This window comes from Vulpes vulpes, chromosome X (assembly GCF_048418805.1).
Source record: "Vulpes vulpes isolate BD-2025 chromosome X, VulVul3, whole genome shotgun sequence".
In the NCBI taxonomy this organism is placed as follows: Eukaryota; Metazoa; Chordata; class Mammalia; order Carnivora; family Canidae; genus Vulpes; species Vulpes vulpes.
The window spans coordinates 82211957-82236623 of record NC_132796.1 but is presented as its reverse complement, the minus strand read 5'-3'; the positions used below and the strand labels follow the sequence as shown (position 1 = coordinate 82236623).

The window sequence follows — 24667 nt, the reverse complement described above, 5'->3', positions numbered from 1 at the left end:
TCTCACCAATCCACAAAGATTCCTGAGAGGTAAGCAAGCTAATACCAGCATTCTGCCTGTAGCCAAAAAGTGATGAGATGCATTTTTATTTTAGAGATATGGAACCAGGAAGAATTATTTGAGGGGAATTCTTTGAAAATGTGACTGTCAGACCACATTCTATCTCTAAGTCACAATTTGTCTTGTGGTGAATTCCTGGTACATCTGGCAGATCTGCCTCCAGTCTAATTGCCACAACCCAATCAAAAGCCAGTGTGTATGAAGTTATGGATTATCCACTTCTGTAAGCATCTACAAACATATGACCCAGCCCCCCCCCCCACACACACAAGCACCTATACTGCTATTAATATTAACACCTGAGTGGACTAGAGGGTTGCTTTTCAGGTCAAGTGACATAATAAAGATTAAAGTGTTGTGTAAACCATACAGCCAAATATGAAGTGTATTGTTGTAATGAATGACAAAGCCTCTAAAATGTTTGCATATAAGCCTTTAGGATCTCAGAGATTTTAGAGGAAAAAATCACACTGGTTATATCTTGAAAATAAAACTAAAGTGATACTAAATGAAACAGTTGTGCTAACACATAGGGATGGTGCTTTTATTTTTTCAAAGGTTTTTCTCATCCATTTTCTCATTTGATCCACAAAACAACAACAACCTGATAAGCTAATTAGGCATTAACCTTTGGAAGGATCACTTTCTTTTTTAAAAAATAAGGTTTAGTAAATTGCCAAAGGGAACACATTGTACTGGTAGCGGCCACAGATCTAAAACTCAGGAATCTGGACTCCTAAATCTAGCCACATTGAATCAAAATCTCTAAGAGTTTTGTACGACTTTGCTATTACTTCTATAACAAGTTACCACAAACTCAGTGACTTAAACCAACACAAATTTATTATCTTACAGTTCTGAAGTTCAGAATGTGAAGTGAGTCTCAATCAAGGTGTCAGGAAGGGCTGTTTTCCTTCTGGAGCCTCTAGGGGAGAATCCATTTTCTTGCCTATTCCAGCTTAGAGAGGCTACCTGAATTTCTTGGTTCATGGTCTCTTCGCCCATCTTTGAAGCCAGAAATTGCATCAAACTGATCTCTGATTCCATCTTCTCTGATTCTGTCTCTTGCCTCCTTCTTTTACCTTGAAAGGCCCCTGTGATTACACTGTACCCACTTACATAATCCTTATCTCAAATCTTTAATCATATTTGCAAATCCCCCTTTTGTCACATAAGGTAACATATTCACAGGATATGGGGTTTGGATGTGAACATCTTTGGAGGGGGGTACATCATTCTGCCAAGAATCTGCATTTTAAGATTCTCTAAGTGATTCTGATGTAGGACCACAACTGTAGACCAGTGATCTCTGAATTTCATGAATGGTGCACACTTATCTGTAAACAAATTTAGTACTGATAACACTAATATATATTTTACAAACTACATACAAACAAGAAGTAAAAAAGGATGCAATTAAATAAAATTAACAATAGAAGTTTGAGACTTTCTTTCCATATCCCAAATCATTGTCTTGTGTACTCCTTGGGTTGCCCACTACTTTGGAAAATAATGTTGTAGGTGACAGTCAGCAAAGTTTTTCTGTAAAAAAGCCATATAGCAAATATCTTTGACTTTATATGCTATATAGTCATATCACAAAGTCTGCCACTGTAGTGCAAAAGCAGCCATGGATAATATGTAAACAAATGGGCATGACTGCTGAAATAAAACTATTTACAAAAATAAGCAGCAGGCTGGTTTTGCCTGTGGACCATAGTTTACCACAGGCAATTAGCTGTGTTATTCTTTTGTGTATTTCTCTTTTTTTGTACTAAGAATTCATTTCTGCTATGGCACTTTATTATAGGGGTGCACATTTTCCCAAGAGCATAACCATAATCATGACTACAAGTCTTAATAAGTGTCAGCTGAGACAGCTGCTAGCCCACTGCCCATCCATCTTGTTTCCCCTCCCTGACATACCTCCTCTTACTATGTCTTGTCCTAGATAACTGGGTGCAAAGTCAGACAGACCTAAAGATTGGTGTAGCTCCTGGAGTTATTTCTTGAGTTTGAGATAAAGAGAAATAGCCATTATTTTATCGTACTGAAAATAATAGTCTCCCCACCCTCCACACACAAAGCTACTATTTTCCCATAGGTACGGATGTAATTACCAGAGGACAAGAGTCAACAAAGAAGAAAAACAAAAGGAATGATGGAGCTTGTAATAACCATTTTACAGCTTAGAAACACATATTATATAGAATATTACTGAGATTCTGTTCCCTTGTTTTCAACTGATGACTTTATCTGCAATGATTTCATAGCAAGAGAAATTTAGGATAGGCAGAGATACCATGAAGGTACAACAGTAGGCTCTTTGGAAAGATGAGATCACTTATGTTACTTTGGTCTAGTGGGATCAAGAGACTCTTGCCTCCAAAGTGGACTATCTTCTCATTGTCAAAGAGATCTTAGAATTTATTAAGCCAGCTTCTTCCCTGTTGGAGAAATCACTTTGTCATCAGCCGGGACAGAGGTCTTTTATTATCTCTTGTGATGAGGGATGCAATACTTCATTAGGTATTTCATACTACTCTTCTCATAAGATTTTTCTTGAGCATACATTGAGCCAAAATTTGCCTCCTGTAACCTCTTTACCCTCTGACAATTGGTCCTAGTTGTTTTGCCTAGAACCACACAGAATAAGCATAATTCCTCTTCTTCAAGGACAAAAATGTCTTCAAAAAATTGTGCCATATCTTTCTTGTTTTATCTCCACCAAACAAAAGATTATATTTCTTCAGTCATTCCTCATATGAAATGGTTTTTAGAGCTTTTCCAATCCTGGCTATGTTCACATTTGTAAGTGTTCCTCTTATGATTTGGTATGTAGAAGTAGTTATTGTATTCCAGATGGAATCAAATTACCAATAGCTGATATTTTTGAGTATTATTATGTGTCTGATATAGTGCTAAGCCCTGTAAATGCATTTGATTTAATCTTCCAGCATTTCTATGGGGCAGTATATGACTTTAAAAATGAAGGAACTGAGGCACAGAAGAAAAGTGAATTACCTAAAATCATACACCTAGGATGTAAACCCAATTTGGCTCCAAAGTCCATGCTCCACATCATTAATTTATGCATAACCATTACAGCCAGTGATGGGTTTTTAACACAGCCATGTATTAATTATCTTGTATTAAGTTTGTAGGAAACTAATAAACAACAATTAAAGAAATTCAGAACTTTCCTCAACTAAACTGTTGGCAAGCTAATTCTCCCCCATTCTTTACTTCAGTACATTATTTTTAAACATAAATGTTCAACTTTACATTTACTGTTGTTAAGTGTCATTTTGTTAGTTTTGAGCAAACACTTTCAACTGTTATATTAACATACTAGCTAGTCCTCCTTTGTCATTTCTACATTTGCCAAAAATTCTATGCCATCAAGGAGATTTCATAAAAATATTGACAAGAACAGGGTTTAATACATCTACAATGGAAACAGCATGGAGCAGACATCAGGAGAACTTGGTTTTAGCATAGCACTAGTTAGTGCCTCTGTCCTAGCAACTTACTTAAGCTCTGTGAGCCCAGTTTATATTTTTCCAAAAGTGGTAATAATCTTTGTCCTACCTACTTAATAAAATTATTGGTAGTATTAGATAATAGATATGAGGATATGCTACAAAGAATGGACTGCTATACAAATTAAAAATAAAAGTGTGTGTGGAAGGTTGGTGATATTGTCATGTCTCTAGGTTGTTTTGAAGAAAACAGTCCATGGACTCATAAGCACTATAAAAATATGTGTCAGCAATAGGCCAAGAAGGACTCCAGAGAGTACAACCTGTGGCTATCATAGTTCAAATCGAAATCCCTCTGCCACTTTTTGGCTCTGAGAGCATAAGCAAATCACTTAACTCTTCTGAACATGAGTGTTTTCATCTTTAAAATGGCGATAAAAATATCCAAGGATATTCTGTGTAACTTTTTAAAATATTCTAAGATCCTTGCATTGTCTGCTAAAAAAGATAAGAGCTAATTTATATTAGACTTTGATAAGTCAAGAAAAATATAATTTCTAAGTGAACCACTAAAAAAATATAACAACAGAGCTAGAGGGGGGAAAAGAAGATAAAACAACAACTACCATACAACAACTACCAAAAAAAAGCACCTTGAAACAGATTGAACATAAGGAAGAAAAACTGAGATCTATATTTATAACCAAATAAATCACAAATCATACCAAATATAAATGGACCAAGTGCTTCACTAAAACAGAATTGCCAAAATGGATTTGAAGGAAAACAAAACAAGTATAACTTTCTTACAAGAAACCCATCAAAATAATAGTGATACAGAAAGTGTAAAAGTTAAATGATAGAAAAAGTTATAGCTTGCAAAATTAACCAAACAGAAGTTGGTTAGCTATATTAATGTTACAAAAATAAACTTTAAGGAAATAAAAATTATTGAAGATAAAGCTACCTTTCAAAATTATAAAGGATTAATAAAACCCATTTAACAATTAGAGTGAGTTTATTTTTTTTTAAATTTTTTTTTTAATTTATTTATGATAGTCACAGAGAGAGAGAGAGAGGCAGAGACACAGGCAGAGGGAGAAGCAGGCTCCATGCACCGGGAGCCCGATGTGGGATTCGATCCCGGGTCTCCAGGATCGCGCCCCGGGCCAAAGGCAGGCGCCAAACGGCTGCGCCACCCAGGGATCCCTAGAGTGAGTTTAAATATGTCTCTCTTATAAAATGATAGAAGCAAAATATCAGCGAAGACATGGAATATATTTTAAAAATCAGCAAGAGTGTGGAATATTTGAACAATGCCATTAACCAAATTAATCTAACTGACATTTATAGATGATTACCCAACAACTGCAGAATACATATTATTTTCAAGTCCATGTGGACCATCTACCAAAATTGACCATGTGTTGGACCAAAAATCAAGTATCAAACATTTCAAAGACTGAAATCATACAGGATAGGTTCTGATCACGCTAGAAATAAGTAATGAGTAACAGATAACTAGAATGTCCTCCATTGTTTGAAAAGTTAAAAATACACTTCTAAATAACCCATGGACCAAAGAGAACATAGCAGTGAAAATGAGAAAATACTTTGAATTAAACAATATTGAAAGTTCTACATCCCATAACTTCTGGGATATATGTAAATTTATTCTTTTAGGAAAAATCTATAGTCATAGAAAGCATCTTTAAAAAGAAGAAAGGTTGAGAATCAGTGACCTAATTATTCTTGTCAAGAAGGTATAGACCAAATAGTTAATTAAGCCAAAGAAAAGAGAAGAAGATAATAAAAAATAAGAGCAGAGATTAAGCAAATTAAAAATGTATAATTAGAAGGACAAACAAAGCTGAAACTTAGTGACATGCATTGGTAACACTGAACAAGGGAAAAGAGGGAATCCACAAATTACTAGGGTGGCTATATATCCTGGTTTACATACCCTGTCATTCTAAAAATCATTTGGCTCTGGATGATAAATTATGGCCATCCTGCAAATCCTCCAAATCAGAAATCAAAAGTATACATCACTATAGATCATCGTCTACAATGCCTTCTCTCTTCATCCTCACTTTTCACAAAGACATGTTTAATTCTCCCCTTTGTTCTATCTCCACTGCTACAACCTTAGTCCAATTTACCAACTATCTGTCAACTGAATCAGTGCAATCCAGCCTTCTAAAAGCCTTCTCTACTTGCAACCAAAGTGATCTTTTTTAAAATGACAAAACCAATTAATTTGTTCCCAGGAGAGGGGTGTCACATTTAGCAAATAAAAATACAGAATTCCTAGTTAAATTTGGATTTCAGATGAACAATGAATAATGTTTTAGTGTATGTAGGCCCATGCAACTTTTTGGGATATATTTATATTAAAGTTATGTTGTTTTCTGAAATTCAAATATTACTGGTTGTATTTTATCTGGCAACCCTAGCCTTTAACAAAAATGTATGTGCATAATATATTACCTTTGATTGTATGTACAATATTTTACAGCAGATTTCTAGGGTTTATTCTATCTAGCCTATCTACCTATTCTATCTAGCTTAACTTAAGCTTTATGTCCAATGATTAGCAATTCCCCACTTCCCCCTCCCTCCTCCCAATCCCTGGCAACCACAATTCCACTCTTTGATTCTATGAATTTGGTTGTTTAGAGACCTAATATAAGTGGAATCATGCAGTATTTGTCTTTTAGACTGGATGATTTCACTTCTCATAAAGTCATCAGGGTTCATCCTGGTTGTTGCACATTATATAATTTCCACCTTTTTTTAAGGCTAAAGACTATTCCATTTTGTGTATATAATACATTCTCTTTATTCATTTCTCTGTTCATGGACATTTAGGTTATTTTCACATCTTGCTTATTCTGAATAGTGCTGCAATGAACATGGGAGTGTTTGAGACCCTGGTTTCTTTTGCATAAATACCCAAAGTGAAAATGCTGGATCATAAGGTAGTTCTATATTTTTTTAAAAATTGTATATATGTATAGTGTTATACATATATATAATATGTGTGTGTGTGTGCGTGTGTGTTGTTTCAAGTTTTTATTTAAATTCCAGTTAGTTAAAATATTAGTTTCAGGAGTAGAATTTAGTGATTCGTTACTTACAAATAACATCCAGTGCTCATCTGAACAAGTGCCCTCCTTAATACTCATCACCCATTTAACTTACCACCCCCTTCACTACTCACTTCCCCTCCAACAACCCTCAGTTCGTTCTCTATAATTAAGAGTCTGTTTTATGGTTAGCTTCTCTTTTATTCACCATATGTTCATCTGTTTAATTTCTTAAATTGCAGATATGAGTGAAATTATATGGTATTTTTCTTTCTCTGACTTACTTCACTTAACATAATACACTCTAGCTCCATCCACATCATTGCAAATGGCAAGATTTCATTCTTTTTGGTGGCTGAGTAATATTCCATTATGTATATATATTGCAAATTCTTTATCCATTCCTCGACTGATGGACATTTGAGCTCTTTCCATAATTCGGCTATTGTTGAAAATGCATGTATCCCTTCAAATCAGTATTTTTGTATCCTTTGAATGAATACAAAATAGTGCAACTGCTGGATAATAGAGTAGTTCTATTTTTTTAAAGAGAGATAGAGAATTGGGGGAGCAGAGAGAGAAGGAGAAAGAGAATGTTTCATGCCCATGATGGGGCTTGACATGGGGGGCTCCCTGAGAGAACACCCTGAGATCATGACCTGAGCCAAAATCAAGAGTCTGATGTTTAACTGACTAAGCCACCCAGACACCCCAGGGTAGTTCTATTTTTAACTTTTTGAGGAACCTCCATACTGTTCACCATTTTGCCTTCCCACGACACTGTGTAAGGTTCCAATCTCTCCACATTGTCGCCAGCACTTGTCTTTTCTCTTTCTTCTTCTTTCTTCTTTTCTTCTTTCTTCTTCTTTTTCTTCTTCTTCTTCTTCTTCTTCTTCTTCTTCTTCTTCTTCTTCTTCTTCTGATTATGCCCATCATGATAGGTATGAGGTGACATCTCATTGTGGTTTTGAGTTGAATGTCCCCAATGATGAGTGACATTAAACTTTTTTCCCTATTTTTGCCACTTATATATCATCTTTGAGAAATATCTATTCGTCTTTTTCTTTTTTCTTTTTTTTATTTTTTTATTAATAAATTTATTTTTATTGGTGTTCAATTTAACAACATACAGAATAACACCCAGTGCTCATCCCGTCAAGTGCCTCCCTCAGTTCTTATTTTAAATTCAGTCTATTAATTTTCCTGCTATTGAGTTATATGAGTTTCTTAAACATTTTGGAGATTAATCCCTCATTAGATATATAGTTTTGAAATATTTTCTCCCATTTGTAGGGTACCTTTTTATGCTGTTGATTATTTCCTTTGCTGCACTGATTGTTTTCCTTTCTTTTTATTTGATTTGCTTTCCTTTGCAGATGATTTTTACCTTGAGGTAGTCACGATGTTTTTATTTTTGTTTTTGTTACCTGTGTTTTTGGTGTCATATGTATAATATCATTACCAAGATCATGAATATCTTTTCCTATGTTTTTTTCTAGAAGTTTTACAGTTCTAGGTATTACATTTAAATCTTTCATCCTTTTGAGTTGATTTTAGGGTATGATGTAAGATAGATGTCCACTTTCATTTTTTTGCTTATGGATATCCAGTTTTCCTAACACCATTAGTTGAAGAAACTATCTTTTCCTCATTGCTTATTCTTGGAGCTCTTGTCTAAAACCAGATGACCAAACATGCATAGATTTACTTGTGAGCTCTGTATTCTGTTCCATTGATCTATACATCTGTTTTTAGGCCAGTATGGCTAAAAAACAGTCTGTTTTTATTATTATGGCTTTGTAATAAGGTTTGAAATCAGAAAGTATGATGCATCTAGCTTTGTTCTTTTTCCTCAAGATTGATTTGTCTATTCATGGTCTTTTGTGGCAGATTTAGGTGAATTCAAATGAACATTTTGCCCTCAAAGAATACCAATATAGTACTTCTCTGTTTTACTATGGAAGTTTAAAACTGCTACCTTACTTTTTCTGTTGCAAGTGCCCAATAAACTCCACCAACTCCTCTATGCAGAACATAGGGGCCTAAGAAGTCAGAAGAAATGTAGAGGCTTCTTAGATGAACACCTTTTATGAATGAGGTGTTCAATATATTGACAATATATTCAGCCTAGAACAGGGCTTACAAACACAAAGACCAACAGATGTCTGGAAGGTCAGTAAATTGGATGGAGCAAATAAAACACTTGGAGCTCTTGTTTTGATATGTTTTCTTACTTTTGATGGAGATATAGGTACAAAAATTTCCCTTTTAAATATGGTATAAGAACAAAAGCAGCGCAAATGTGATGATAAATTGTAACTGACATTCACCTTCAGTATTATAGGAAGTGATGGGGACTGCAGTAAACTGGAGAGTCAATGCCACATATAAAGAGTAAGCAACACAAGCATGATAACAAATGGCAACTACTCTTGGCCTCAGTGCCAGGGAGACAAAGGGAAGAAGGAATAAGTGGGTGATAAACCAGAGAGCCCAGGTTAAAAGGGGGTGTCACTTTTTCATGCCAGCTGGTTGATCCCTTGTGGAAATGAGAACCTCTTGTTTCCTGATATTATGATTTTTAAAAGATTGATTGATTGATTCATTCATTCATTCATTCATTTATTTATTTATATAGGAGAGAGAGAGAGCTCATGAATGAGCAAGGGGAGAGGCAGAGGGAGAGAATCTTCAAGCAGATTCCCCACTCAGCATGGAGTCTGATGCAGGGCTTGACCTTATAACCTATGAGATCATGACCTAAGCTGAAGCCAAGAGTCAGACATTTAACTGACTAAGCCACCCAGGGGCCCCTTTATGATTTTTTTAGAGTAGATAGAAATCTGGATATTTATGTGAGATCTTATGGTTTTTTTAAATGCTGATAATTAATTCAATTTTTTAAAAACCATGTTCAGAAAAGGAAAATAAATAAATTAAACACTGTGCTGGCAGACAGACAGAATTATAAGCTGGATTGGCCCTTGACTAACTATGTGAGGCCTCTAAATCTAGTTACAGTTAATAGATTTCTAACTTTCACCCATCAAAAGGGATGGAACAAACAAAAACAAAAGACCCAGGAAAGAAAACCAAGTATTAGTCTAGGAGATAAGAGAAGATATTCCTCAGAATCTAAGAATGGACAGAGCATCAAGGAAAAGACATATATCAGAAGCACTCATGCTACAGAATAGTCACAAATATGTCAAACATCAACCTTGAATTGTACCTCAGAGTTTGTATAGTTTAACACCTTAATTTAATAGCCGAGACAGCTAAACCACAGAGGTTAAGAGGGTTGCTCAAAATCAAACAGCCAGTTAGTACCTTGGTCTCATGATTCTTTGTCCAGTACTCTTTCTACAAGACCATGTTTTCTCTAGGGGGTCAAGTCAGTGAACTTGTTAATAAAGCAGTCTTGGAAAAAAATGATAAATGTTTCCCAGCAATTCAAATGACATGCCTTTATTTTCCTCCTTATAGACAGCTATGAAACATCTGATTGTGACCAAAACTTTGTGGTTCCTGTGTACAACAGACAGCTACATGGATTGTAGTCTGTTACTACAGCCAACTTGGTGGGTCAAGTAAACAAAAAAGAAAGTCAATAAGAGCAAAACTCTGAACATTTAATTTTGGCAGAGAAAGGCGTAGGGATTGCAAGGAGGTGGTATGCATTTATTCCAACACATCTATAGGAAACCAAGAAGCTGAGTTGCTTCCACTTCAGTACTTTAGAAGCCTAGGAATGAGTTCTGAGTTGAACAGGGCAAAGTGTGATTTCAGAAGCCTTAAAATAATGTTCATGCCGCATACTTAGTTACTCAAAACAAATTCAAGATGTTTGCTTCTGTGAAATTATTTCACAGCTCCCTGCTTCCTTTCCCTTATTTAGCACACTTTCACTTCCAAGAAAGTCTGCTGAGAAACTCTTTTTTTCCACCCTTCCTTAAAGCTCTCTGGTTCTTCAGGTCCTTGCCATTATCTGATTGCTTATCCTGGATGTACCATGACATAATTGTGTCGTCTCCTTTTATCCCCCTAATATTGGATGTTTTTCTTAAGCCATCAAGGTCTAGAGCTTTGAGCTTTTCTCACTCTCTTTGTCACAATGATTCACTCACAGATTTCCCAAGAAAGAGCTGCCAAATTCACTAAGGAAAGGATGATATAATGCAAACACAGCTTCTGCCATCCAGACAGATCTGCATTCAAAAGTCCCAGCAGAGTCACTAATCAAGGACTTGCTTCTGAAAACTTAGATATAGACAGCGGTCAGAAGGCACGTGCAAATGTTAATATAACATGGATACACATCAGCTCAAACTGCCTTGGGAACCAGAACTTTTACACATGCACACACATACATACACGCAATAACTCAGGAAAGGGGTGAGCTAAACCAGAGCTGAATAGCTTTTAATCAGCCAGTGAGGATTTCTTCATAAATACCACATGCTTAGGGACACCGGCATGGCTCAGTGGTTGAGTGTCTGCCTTTGGCTCAGGTCGTGATCCCAGGATCCCAGGATCAAGTTCCATATTGGGCTCCCCGCAGGGAGCCTGCTTCTCCCTCTGCCTGTGTCTCTGCCTCTCTCTGTGTGTTTCTCATGAATAAATAAAGAAAATGTTTAAAAAATAAATATCACATGCTTAGAAGATACCAAGAAAAGGAAAAAAATATGGGTTGTCTCCAAGGACCTTAAGTTCTGTATGGGGAGACAAAAAATTACCAAGCATGGACTACTCAGATATTTGGCAGTTAGACTTTGAGGTTTACTGAAGACGTATAATAAGGAGCATACAAAGTACAGAGATCATTGTGTTCTGAAGCAATAGTCAAAAGGCTTCGTGGAGTAAGGGGGACTAGAGCTGGGTTTTGAGGGTTAACTAGGACTTGGATCGATGGAAAAGAGAGTATACCAAGTTAGAAGAACTTTAGGCATGTGAACAGGACTATGAAGATGGATAATATAGATCATCCAGAATAAGGCTGAGAATTAATATTGGTGAGTAGTGGGGACATAAGATGGGATAAGTATTTTAAAAGTCAAAATAGTGAAAGGGAATAAAGGGGAAAGGAGAAAAAATGAGTGGGAAATATCAGAAAGGGAGACAGAACATGAGAAACTCTTAAGTCTGGGAAATAAACTGGGGGGGGCGGGGTGGAAGGGGAGGTGAGCGGGGGGTGGGGGTGACTGGGTGACGGGCACTGAGGGTGGCACTTGATGGGATGAGCACTGGGTGTTATTCTATATGTTGGCAAATTGAACACCAATAAAAATAAATTTATATAAAAATAAATATATAAAAAATAAAATTCAAGCAGAGGAACTGGTATTAAATGTGTCAGGAAACAGAGAGCTATTCCATGTTCTTACACAGGGATATGAGTTGATCTAGATGTAATGTACAATAGGGTTAGATGGAAGAAAGGAAGCTTGTTAGGAGACTATGGCATGAATGCAGATATGAGGTGAAGGCAACTAGCTTTCACAAGAAGGGCAGGCATGATAATGAATGTTTAATAATTTTTAAAGATTATTTTATTATTTGAGAGAGAGAGAAAGAGAGACCGCACAATTGGGGGGAGGGGCAGAGGGAAAAACAGGCTCCCTGATCCGCAGGGAGCCTGACTTGGGGCTCAATCCTAGGACCTTATGCGGTGCTTGATCCCAGGACCCACTAGTCAGACTGTAAAAACTCAGTATTCACAGATCACTGGATAGAGTACACTGAAGAGTTTCACCTCAAAAATAAAAATAATTAGTCCTAGACTAAGTAGCACCACAATCCCACCTATCAAATCTTCAAAGCAAACCCAAAGGGATTATTATGTTTTGGAGTACATGTCCCAGAAAAAAAGCTCAAGAATATTTATAGGAATACAAAAATATCCAGCACCCATCAGAGTAAAATTTATAATATCTGTCTTCCAAACAAAAATTACCAGTCATGCAAAGAAGCAGTTAAATATAACCCTTAATGAGGAGAGGGGAAATCAATTAATCAAGATTACCACAGAAAGAATACAGATAACAAAATTAGCAGACAAGGACATTTAAAGTTACATAATTTTATTCCATATGTTTAAGAAATGAAAAATGAAACACATTAAGAAGACATAAAAATAAGAAAGAATAAAATGAAGTTCTAGATGTGAAAAGTACAATGTCTAAGGAAAAAAAACACTGGATAGGATTAATGGCAGAGTAGATATTACAAAGAAAAAGATTAACGAACTTGAATACAATATAATAGAAATAATAAAAGATGAAACATAAATAGAAAAAATACTGGAGGGACGACTGGGTGGCTCATCAGTTGAGCATCTGCCTTCGGCTTAGGGTGTGATCTTGGAGTCCCAGGATCGAGCCCCCCATCTGTCCTGCATGGAGCTCCCTGCATGGAGCCTGCTTCTCCCTCTGTCTGTGTCTCTGCCTCTCTCTCTCTCTCTGTGTCTCTCATGAATAAATAAATAAAATCTTTTAAAAATATACTGAAAAAAAATAAAAAATAAAAAAATAAAAATAAAAATATACTGGAAAAAATAGAATGTCAGAGACAGTTGTGGGATAACTTCAAATATTTTGATATAAGTGTAATTGGTCCTTGAAGGAGAAGTCAAAAGGGATGAACAGAAAATATATTTGAAAAAATATTGGCCAAATTTTTCCAAATTTGATGAAAACAATAAATTCACAATTCTAAGAAGATCAAAACCCCTAAAAAGAATAATATGAAGACAACTATAGCAAGGGATGTCAGAATTAATCTGCTTAAAAAATAAAGATAACACCTTACAAGTGGAAAAATAAGGAACACATCACCTATAGAAGAACAAAGATGAGAAGGAGAGAAGATATCAAATCAAAAGAACAACAAAAGAAGAACACAGTGGAGTAAAATGTTTCTAGTATTAGGAAAAAATACTGTCAAACTAAACTACTTTACCAAAGGAAAATATCCTTTAAAAACAAAGGAGAAACTGAGACTTTCAAATATACAAAAGCTGAAATAATTAATATCCAACAGACCCATATCACAAGAAATGCAAGTTAGTCTTTGTGCAGGAGAAAATGATACTAGACAAAAATATAAATTTACACAAATTAATGAAGAGCTTCAGGAATAGTAACAACATGAATAAATACAAAGACTTTTCCTTATAATTTAAAGCACGTTTAAGCACAAGCAACTGTTTGAAGTAAAAATAAAAACATGTGTGTTGGAGTTTATAACATATGTAGAAGAAGTAAGATGTATGACAAAAATAGCATAAAGATTGAGGAGGAAAAAATAAAAGGATACTGTTGTAAGATTTCTATACTATGTGTGAAGTGGTATACAGCACTTAAAGAGGGACTGATAAGTTAAGATATATATTATAAACTGTAAACCACACAACAAAGGGCTATAGTTAATAAGATAAAAAGGATATGAAACAGAATCATGAAAATTATCCAAATCAAAAGAAGGTAGAAAAAGTGGAAAATAGATGGAGAAAATAGAAAATAGATAGATAAGAGATTAAAACTCAAACATAAAAATAATCAATTAGATGTAAGGTCTAAACACTCAGACTAAAAAGCACAGATTATCAGATTTGATTTTAAAAGGCGAAATTCAACTATGTGTTGCCTACAATAAACCCACTTTAAGTATAAATACATAAAATAAAAGTAAAAGTAAAAAATAAAAGTATGGGAATAGATAGAATATGCAACACTAATCAAAAGAAAGCTGGGGTGACTATATCAGACAGTATATTTCAGTACAAAGAATATAATCTGCAATAAAGAGTCTAACTTAATCATGATAAGGGGTCAATGCATCAATAGGACGTAAGAATCCTAAATGTTTATGCTTCCAGTAACAGAGCTTCACAATACAAAAAAAATAACTGATAGCTCTACAGGTAGAACAAAACAAATCCACAGTTAGAGCCAGAGGTTTAAAAACCCTTTCATAAATAACTGATAGAAGAATTAAACAGAAAATCAGTAAGGATACAGAAGACTTGAATTATACTATTAACCAACTTTGCTAAATTAGCATTTATGAAAGACCCAACAGCAGTAGGATACACATCCTTTCTGAGTGTTCATGGAATATTTACCAAAATATCCTGTATTGTTAACCATAAAATGAGCTTCAAACATTTTAAAGGATTGAAGCCATACAAAGTATGCAGTATGACCATAGTGGAACTAAACTAAAAACCAATAACAGAAAGATCTCTGGGAATCTGCAAATATTTGGAAACTAAATTTAAAAATTCTTCTTTTTTAAAAAAAGAATTATTTATGGGGTGCCTGGTGGTTCAGTGGGTTAAGCCTCTACCTTTGGCTCAGGTTGTGATCCTGGGGTTTTAGGGTCGAGCCCTGCATCAGGCTCCCTGCTCAGCAGAGAGCCTGCTTCTCCCTATCCCCGTCCCCCTGCTTGTGCTCTCTCTAGATCTCTTTTAAAAATAATAATAAAATAATAAAATAATAAATTTGAGGGAGAGAGAAAGAGCACATGAGCAGGGAGAGGGGCAGAGGGAGAGAATCTCCAGCACACTCCCTGCTGAGCACAGAGCCAAATGTGGGGCTTGATCTCACAATCCCAAGATCATGACTTGAGCCAAAACCAAGAGTCGGACACTTAACCAACTGAGTCACCTAGATGCACCTAAATTTAAAAACTAAATTTAAAAACTCTAAAAAAAATCATGAGTCAAAGAAAAAATGAAAATAGAAAGTATTTTGAGCTGAATGAAAATGAAGATGCGCTGTATTAAAATTCAGGGATATAGCTAAAGTAGTACCTAGAAAAAATTTATAGCATTAAAATGTTTATATTAAAAAAAAGAAAGGAGTCAAATCAATAACCTCAACTTATACCATGTGATTTCACTTTTATGTAGAATCTAAAATATAAATGAATAAACAAATAAAAAGTAGAATCAGACCTATAAATACAGAGAAAAAACTAATGGTTGCCAGAGGTGAGGGATGTAGGAGAAGGGAAAATGGGTGACAGGGAGTGGCAGACACAGGTTTCCTGTTATGGAAGTCAGGGGAATAAAAGGTACAGCATAGGGAATATAGTCAATGATATTATAATAGCGTTGAATGGAGACAGATGCTCACTATAATTGTGGTGAGCATCGTATAACATAAAGAGTTCTTGAATCACTATGTTATACACCTGAAACTAGTGTAACATTGTGTGTCAGCTATACTAAAATAAGACATACATATATATATATAAGCACTAGTAAAAGAGCAAATGGAACCCTAAGACATGAAGAAAAGAAATAATAGAGACCAGAGCAGAAATCAATTAAATAGAAAACAGGAAAGACAGTATTTGTAAAGCCAAAAGCTGGATCATTGTAAATGTAAATAAAATAACAAAGCCAGACTCTTGAGAATTTTAGATAAAATGAAGGAGGAAGAGAAAAAGGAAGGGAAGGAGGGAGAGAACACATAATATCGGGAATGAAAGGTGACATCAGTAAAGATTCTATAAATATTTAAAAATAATAAGGGAATATAATGAACAATTTAAGCCAAGAAATTCAACAATTTAGATGAAATGGGCAAATTCCTTGAAGGAAAGGAACTGCTAAGGTTCAATCAAGAAGACATAGAAAATCTGAATAGCCCTACATCGTTAAATACATTATAAAATCTTCCCTCAAAGCAATCTCCTGGTCCATATGGTTTCAGTGGGGAATTCTGCCAAATATTTAAAGAAGAAATAATACTTATTTTACAAAAACTTCTCTAGAAATTTTAAGAAGAATTATTCTCTAATTAAAAACAAAGGCATTGCAAAAAGAACAATACAGACAACACTCTCACGAACACAGATGCAAAAGATTCCTAAAATTTTAGCTAATCTGATACAACCATATATAAAAGGGACAATACAATGTTACTAAAGGGGTTTGTCCCAGGAATAAAAGATTGGTATAATATTCCAAAAGTAAACAATACAATTCATCATCTTATCAAATTAAAAAGAGCAAAACTACATGACCATCTCAAAAGATATAGAAGAAGTATTTGATAAAATCCAACATCCACTTCTAATAAAAAGTTCTAAGCAAACTAGGAATTGAAGGAAATTTCCTCAACCTAAAAATGAGCATCTACATAGAAAGTATAGCTAACATCATACTTTGGCAAAAGACTAAATGATTTACCCCCTAAGAGTACCCTAACAAGGGAAGAATGTCCACTCTCACCACTCCTATTCAGCATCATATGGGAATACCTAGTATGCAATGGGGGGCAGTGAGGAATGAATAAATTACCTGGATTAGAAAGAAAGAAAGAAATCTGTTCCTATTAGCAGAAAATATGGGGCAGCCCCAGTGGCTCAGCGGTTTATTGCCACCTTCGGCCCGGGTGCGATCCTGGAGACCCCAGATGGAGTCCCACCTCAGGTTCCCTGCACGGAGCCTGCTTCTCCCTCTGCCTGTGTCTCTGCCTCTGTGTGTGTGTGTGTGTGTGTGTATCAAATAAATAAATAAATAAATAAATAAATAAATAAATAAATGAAAATATTATTTCTCATGTAAAATAATCCTAAGGAATCTATAAAAACCTACTCTAAATAGGTGAATTTAGCAAAGTTATAGGATATATGGTCAATAATACAAAATTCATGGAAAACTTAAGTATAAACTTCCCCAAATATATGCAAGATCTGTAGGCTGAAAACTATAAAATAGTAACCAAAAATTTCAATGAAGATTTAAATAAATGGAGACATATACTAGTGTTTTCATGGATTGGAAGACTCAACACTTTTAAGACGTCAATTCTTCCCTAATTGATCTATAAATTCAAGTTGGTTTAGATCAAACTTTATTTTTATACCCCTCCCATCCCCACCTCTCCACCATGACTATGAATATGTGGTAGCTTGTGTGAATAGCTACCATATTCCACCATGAATATGTGGTAGCTTGTGTGAATAGCCAAATTAGAATTAGACAGTTAAATTACTCCATTGCAAAAAATCATGTTACATGGAAGGCTATAGGAACTACAATAGCCAAAACAATTTTGAAAAAGAATAAAGTATAAGGAATCAGTCTATCTAATTGCAGGACTTACTATCTAGCTACAATAATCAGGACTGTGGGGTATTTATAGAGGAATAGACACATAGATCACATAGATACAACAGAGCATCTAGAAACAGGTCTACATATATATGGTCAATCAGTTTGGACAAAAATCCAAAGGCAAACTAATGGAGAAATAATGGTCTTCTCAACAAATGTTGCTGAAACTATTGAATTCAAGTCATACAAAATATGATTGTAAAACAAACAAAAAACCTTTTATCATAACTTGAACCTTATATAATGGCTAATTTAAATGGATCAAAGACCTAAATGTAAAATCTAAAACTATAAAAACTTCTCGAAGAAAACAGGATCAAATCCTGGGGATCATGTATTAAACAAAGATTTCTTAGTTATATACCAAGTGCATTATTTTAAAAAAAATAGATGAATTATACTTCATCAAACTTGAAAATGTCTGTACTGTGAAAGACACTTTAAAAAATGAAATGTTACAGACTGGGAAAAAATATTTGCAAAACACATTCCTGCATATATGACAAAGAAGACTTGTTCCCAGAATAAATAAAAACTGTCAAAACTCAATAATAAGAAAACAAATAATCCAGTTAAAAAAGGGAGGGGAGACAAAAGATTTGAAAGGCTACTTACCAAAGGAGATATATGAATGGTAAATAAGCACATGAAAAGGTAATAACATCATTCGTCATTAAGGAAATGCAAATTAAGCCTGTAATGAGATAATATGTATATTAGAATAGATAAAATAAAAAATACTGACAATACCAAGTGCTGATAAAGATGCAGAGCAACTAGAACTCTCATACACTGATGGTGGGGATGGAAACTGTTTCAGCCACAATGAAATAGTTTGGATGTTTCTTATAAAGTTTATCATATCCTACTGCATGACCCAGCAATCTCACTTCAAAGTATTCATGCAAGTGACATAAAAACTTATGTCTATATAAGAATATTTATAGTGCTTTTACTAATAATCACCCAAAACTCATAATCCAAACTTCTTTCAGTGATCACCTGGATAAACAAACTGTGGTTTATCCTTACAATGAAATACTAGTCTGGGATAAGAAGCAAAACTATGTATGAATCTTGAATCCACTGTACTTCGTGAAAGAAGTAAGGCTCAAATGACTACATACTATATGATTCAGTTTATATGACATTCTAAAAAAAAGCAAGCATACAGGGACCAAGAATAGATCAATGATTTCCAGAGGTTGGGATTTGCTGAGTAGTTTAGTACAAAGATGAGCATGAAGAAATTTTTTTTCAGGTGATAGAATTGTTCTATATTTTGACTGATGATGGTTACTGGACAGCATGCTTTTGTCATAAATGATAGAATGTATTCCAAAAGAATAAAATTTACTGTATGTAAATTAAAAGCTAGAATAGAAATAAACATCTCTCTACTAAAAAAAATCAGTCGCATTAACGTTGTATATAAAGGAAAAAGATCTTATGATCATATCAATAAGTGCATTAAAAGTGATAAAAGTCAACATCTCAGAAACAAAAAGAATTGTTAGAAAACTGTAAGTAAAATGAAATGTTCTTATTCTGATTTAAATATATGCAAATTTGATTAAAATATATGCAAAACATGTACAGCAAGCATTATACTGAATGGTTACATGTTATAGCTTTCCTTCTGAGATTCAAAATAAGACAAGATGCTTGCTATTATTACCCCTATTAAACATTGTATTTGGATGTCCTATGCAGTGCAATTAGGAAGGATAAGATATAAAAAGCAGAATTGAAAAGGAACACATAAAAATGTCATTAATCTTGAACTATATGACTATGTATGTAGAAAATAGAAAAAAACAGCTCTAGAGAAACTACTAAAATTAACAAGTGAATTTGGCAAGGCTGATAGATACAAAGTCAATATACAAAAGTGAAATGCACTTATTTATACCAGTAACCAACATCTGTAAAATAAAAAAAAATATTTTTACATAATATCTTAGATCAGTTTCCCCGATCAGCATTCGTGAGAGGGCCTTCATTCTATTTTGGCACGTGCCTCCATCTCTGCCACCTTGGATATTCTACTTATGTTCTCATGTGCTAGCACTGGAGTTGTCGATGATAGAGGTTAGGCAATGTAAACTGGCCAAATAATTCTGTTGACTTGGTTGTTAGTGCCTCTTCCATGTCAGATGATTCTGATGGGCTTTAACATGTGATTTAAAGATCTTCATACTTAGGTGTCTCATCCTATAGGTCTATCCCCACTCCCTAAGTCTATCACATGCCTCTTTCCCAGACTTTCTTGTCCCTGATCTTTCAATCTTTTACTGTCATAAGTTCTTAAATATTCTTGATTTAGACCACTTATTTTTCCACACAAATTAAATAACCAAGTTTGCCACCTAAAAATCTGTCCATTGGGAGAATCTCCCCTCCAATCTCTCTTTCAGACAGAATGTATGACTCCTCGTGTTTAGGCTCAGTGTCTTTCTGAGTGGGGTTGTACTGCAGAAGTCCACTTTTGGTTTTGCACCTACATAGTGAACTGACATGATTGCAAACCAGGCTTGGTCTTTTTCCCCATTAATAAGCCAGTCATAAGAGATACCCCTGTACCACCACTATCACTTATATGGCATAAGTGTGAGCTAAGCGAAAGATACAAATACAATAGTGATGGATGACATGAAAATCTGGTCCATCTACTCATGCAACCTTCTTGTGCCATTTGGCCTTGCTCATGACCGATCCCAAATATACCACTTCCATCTTTCAGTGAACTGCTGCTAGCTCCATTAAATCTTATAACTCAGTCTACAATCTCTTACAGCCCAACTCATGATGGATAGTTCTGGCCACATAGCCACTTCATGTTCCATGGTAAGATGGAAGTTTCAACTCTACTATGGTTTAATAGCATGTTAGGGACTGTTTTTCAAATGGTATGTAACTTTCCATTGAAAGTGGTTTGGCTTTGCTTCAGAACATATCGGTCTATACTGTGATTCTCCTATTGAAATTTGTAATAAATTCCACATGGCATCTTTTTCTATCCCAATACCTTGAATACCATAGGGTTTGCTGGGAATCTGGGAAGGGAAACAGGCATTCAGATCCAGGAAAAAGAGAGATTCCCCCCCTAAAATCAATCAATAAAATCAATAAAAACCATTCAACACCTAGACATTTAATAGTGAAGCTTGCAAATTCCAAAGATATGGAGAAGATCCTTAAAGCAGCAAGAGAAAAAAAGTCCCTGACTTTTATGGGGAGGAATATTAGGGTAACAGCAGACCTCTCCACAGACACCTGGCAGGCCAGAAAGGGCTGGCAGGATATATTCAGGGTCCTAAATGAGAAGAACATGCAACCAAGAATACTTTATCCAGCAAGGCTCTCATTCAAAATGGAAGGAGAGATAAAGAGCTTCCAAGACAGGCAGCAACTGAAAGAATATGTGACCTCCAAACCAGCTCTGCAAGAAATTTTAAGGGGGACTCTTAAAATTCCCCTTTAAGAAGAAGTTCAGTGGAACAATCCACAAAAACAAGGACTGAATAGATATCATGATGACACTAAACTCATATCTCTCAATAGTAACTCTGAACGTGAAAGAGCTTAATGACACCATCAAAAGGCGCAGGGTTTCAGACTGGATAAAAAAGCAGGACCCATCTATTTGCTGTCTACAAGAGACTCATTTTAGACAGAAGGAGACCTACAGCCTGAAAATAAAAGGTTGGAGAACCATTTACCATTCAAATGGTCCTCAAAAGAAAGCAGGGGTAGCCATCCTTATATCAGATAAATTAAAATTTACCCCGAAGACTACAGTGAGAGATGAAGAGGGACACAATCTCATACTCAAAGGATCTATCCAACAAGAGGACTTAACAATCCTCAATATATATGCCCCGAATGTGGGAGCTGCCAAATATTTAAACCAATTAGTAACCAAACTCAAGAAATACTTTGATAATAATACACTTATACTTGGTGACTTCAATCTAGCTCTTTCTACCCTCGATAGGTCATCTAAGCACAACATCTCCAAAGAAACAAGAGCTTTAAATGATACACTGGACCAGATGGATTTCACAGATATCTACAGAACTTTACATCCAAACTCAACTGAATACACATTCTTCTCAAGTGCACATGGAACTTTCTCCAGAATAGACCACATACTGGGTCACAAATCGGGTCTGAACCGATACCAAAAGATCGGGATAGTCCCCTGTATATTCTCAGACCATAATGCCTTGAAATTAGAACTTAATCACAACAAGAAGTTTGGAAGGACCACAAACACGTGGAGGTTAAGGACCATCCTGCTAAAAGATGAAAAGGTCAACCAGGAAATTAAGGAAGAATTAAAAAGATTCATGGAAACTAATGAGAATGAAGATACAACTGTTCAAAATCTTTGGGATGCAGCAAAAGCAGTCCTGAAGGGGAAATACATCGCAATACAAGCATCCATTCAAAAACTGGAAAGAACTCAAATTCAAAAGCTCACCTTACACATAAAGGAACTAGAGAAAAAGCAACAAATGGACCCCACCCCCAGCAGAAGAAGACAGTTAATTAAAATTCGAGCAGAACTCAATGAAATCGAGACCAAAAGAACTGTGGAACAGATCAACAGAACCAGGAGTTGGTTCTTTGAAAGAATTCATAAGATAGATAAACCATTAGCCAACCTTATTAAAAAGAAGAGAGATAAGACTGAAATTAATAAAATCATGAATGAGAAAGGAGAGATCACTACCAACACCAAGGAAATACAAACGATTTTAAAAACATATTATGAACAGCTATACGCCAATAAATTAGGCAATCTAGAAGAAATGGACGCATTCCTGGAAAGCCACAAACTACGAAAACTGGAGCAGGAAGAAATAGAAAACCTGAACAGGCCAATAACCAGGGAGGAAATTGAAGCAGTCATCAAAAACCTCCCAAGACACAAGAGTCCAGGGCCAGATGGCTTCCCAGGGGAATTCTATGAAACGTTTAAAGAAGAAATCATACCTCTTCTACTAAAGCTGTTTGGAAAGATAGAAAGAGATGGAGTACTTCCAAATTCGTTCTATGAGGCCAGCATCACCTTACTTCGAAAACCAGACAAAGATCCCACCAAAAAGGAGCATTACAGATCAATATCCCTGATGAACATGGATGCAAAAATTCTCAACAAGATAATAGCCAATAGGATCCAACAACACATTAAGAAAATTATTCACCATGACCAAGTAGGATTTATCCCCGGGACACAAGGCTGGTTCAACACTCGTAAAACCATCAGTGTGATTCATCATATCAGCAAGAGAAAAACCAAGAACCATATGATCCTCTCATTAGATGCAGAGAAAGCATTTGACAAAATACAGCATCCATTCCTGATCAAAACCCTTCAGAGTGTTGGGATAGAGGGAACTTTCCTCGACATCTTAAAAGCCATTTACGAAAAGCCCACAGCAAATATGATTCTCAATGGGGAAGCACTGGGAGCCTTTCCCCTAAGATCAGGAACAAGACAGGGATGTCCACTCTCACCACTGCTGTTCAACATAGTTCTGGAAGTCCTCGCCTCAGCAATCAGACAACAAAAAGACATTAAAGGCATTCAAATTGGCAAAGAAGAAGTCAAACTCTCCCTCGTCGCCGATGACATGATACTCTACATAGAAAACCCAAAAGCCTACACCCCAAGATTGCTAGAACTCATACAGCAATTTGGTAGCGTGGCAGGATACAAAATCAATGCCCAGAAATCAATGGCATTTTTATACACTAACAATGAGACTGAAGAAAGAGAAATTAAGGAGTCAATCCCATTTACAATTGCACCCAAAAGCATAAGAAACCTAGGAATAAACCTAACCAAAGAGGTAAAAGATCTATACCCTAAAAACTATAGAACACTTCTGAAAGAAATTGAGGAAGACACAAAAAGACGGAAAAAATTCCATGCTCATGGATTGGCAGAATTAATATTGTAAAAATGTCAATGTTACCCAGGGCAATTTACACGTTTAATGCAATCCCTATCAAAATACCATGGACTTTCTTCAGAGAGTTAGAACAAATTATTTTAAGATTTGTGTGGAATCAGAAAAGACCCCGAATAGCCAGGGGAATTTTAAAAAAGAAAACCATAGCTGGGGGCATCACAATGCCAGATTTCAGGTTGTACTACAAAGCTGTGGTCATCAAGACAGTGTGGTACTGGCACAAAAACAGACACATAGATCAATGGAACAGAATAGAGAACCCAGAAGTGGACCCTGAAATGTATGGTCATCTAATATTCGATAAAGGAGGAAAGACTATCCATTGGAAGAAAGACAGTCTCTTCAATAAATGGTGTTGGGAAAATTGGACATCCACATGCAGAAGAATAAAACTGGACCACTCTCTTTCACCATACACAAAGATAAACTCAAAATGGATGAAAGATCTAAATGTGAGACAAGAGTCCATCAAAACCATAGAAGAAAACACAGGCAACACCCTTTTTGAGCTCGGCCACAGTAACTTCTTGCAAGATACATCCACAAAGGCAAAAGAAACAAAAGCAAAAATGAACTATTGGGACTTCATCAAGATAAGAAGCTTTTGCACAGCAAAGGATACAGTCAACAAAACTTAAAGACAACCTACAGAATGGGAGAAGATATTTGCAAATGACATATCAGATAAAGGGCTAGTTTCCAAAATCTATAAAGAACTTATTAAACTCAACACCAAAGAAACAAACAATCCAATCATGAAATGGGCAAAAGACATGAAGAGAAATCTCACAGAGGAAGACATGGACATGGCCAACATGCACATGAGGAAATGCTCTGCATCTCTTGCCATCAGGGAAATACAAATCAAAACCACAATGAGATACCACCTCACACCAGTGAGAATGGGGAAAATTAACAAGGCAG

At 35.5% G+C, this 24667-nt stretch overlaps 2 protein-coding genes across 11 annotated transcripts in view; one reads left to right on the top strand and one right to left on the bottom strand.

Moving 5' to 3' along the window:
* RTL4 (retrotransposon Gag like 4) overlaps nucleotides 1-24667 on the bottom strand; it is a 518532-nt gene that overhangs the window by 174738 nt on the left and 319127 nt on the right. For all 10 annotated transcript variants that reach the window (XR_011998095.1, XR_011998091.1, XR_011998096.1 and 7 more), the window contains one exon: nucleotides 18375-18453. The gene's annotated coding sequence lies outside the window, so the exon portion shown is untranslated. The remainder of the gene's footprint in view (nucleotides 1-18374; nucleotides 18454-24667) is intronic.
* The window catches only part of LHFPL1 (LHFPL tetraspan subfamily member 1), a 255441-nt gene that overhangs the window by 212153 nt on the left and 18621 nt on the right, over nucleotides 1-24667 (top strand). The window lies entirely within an intron of this gene.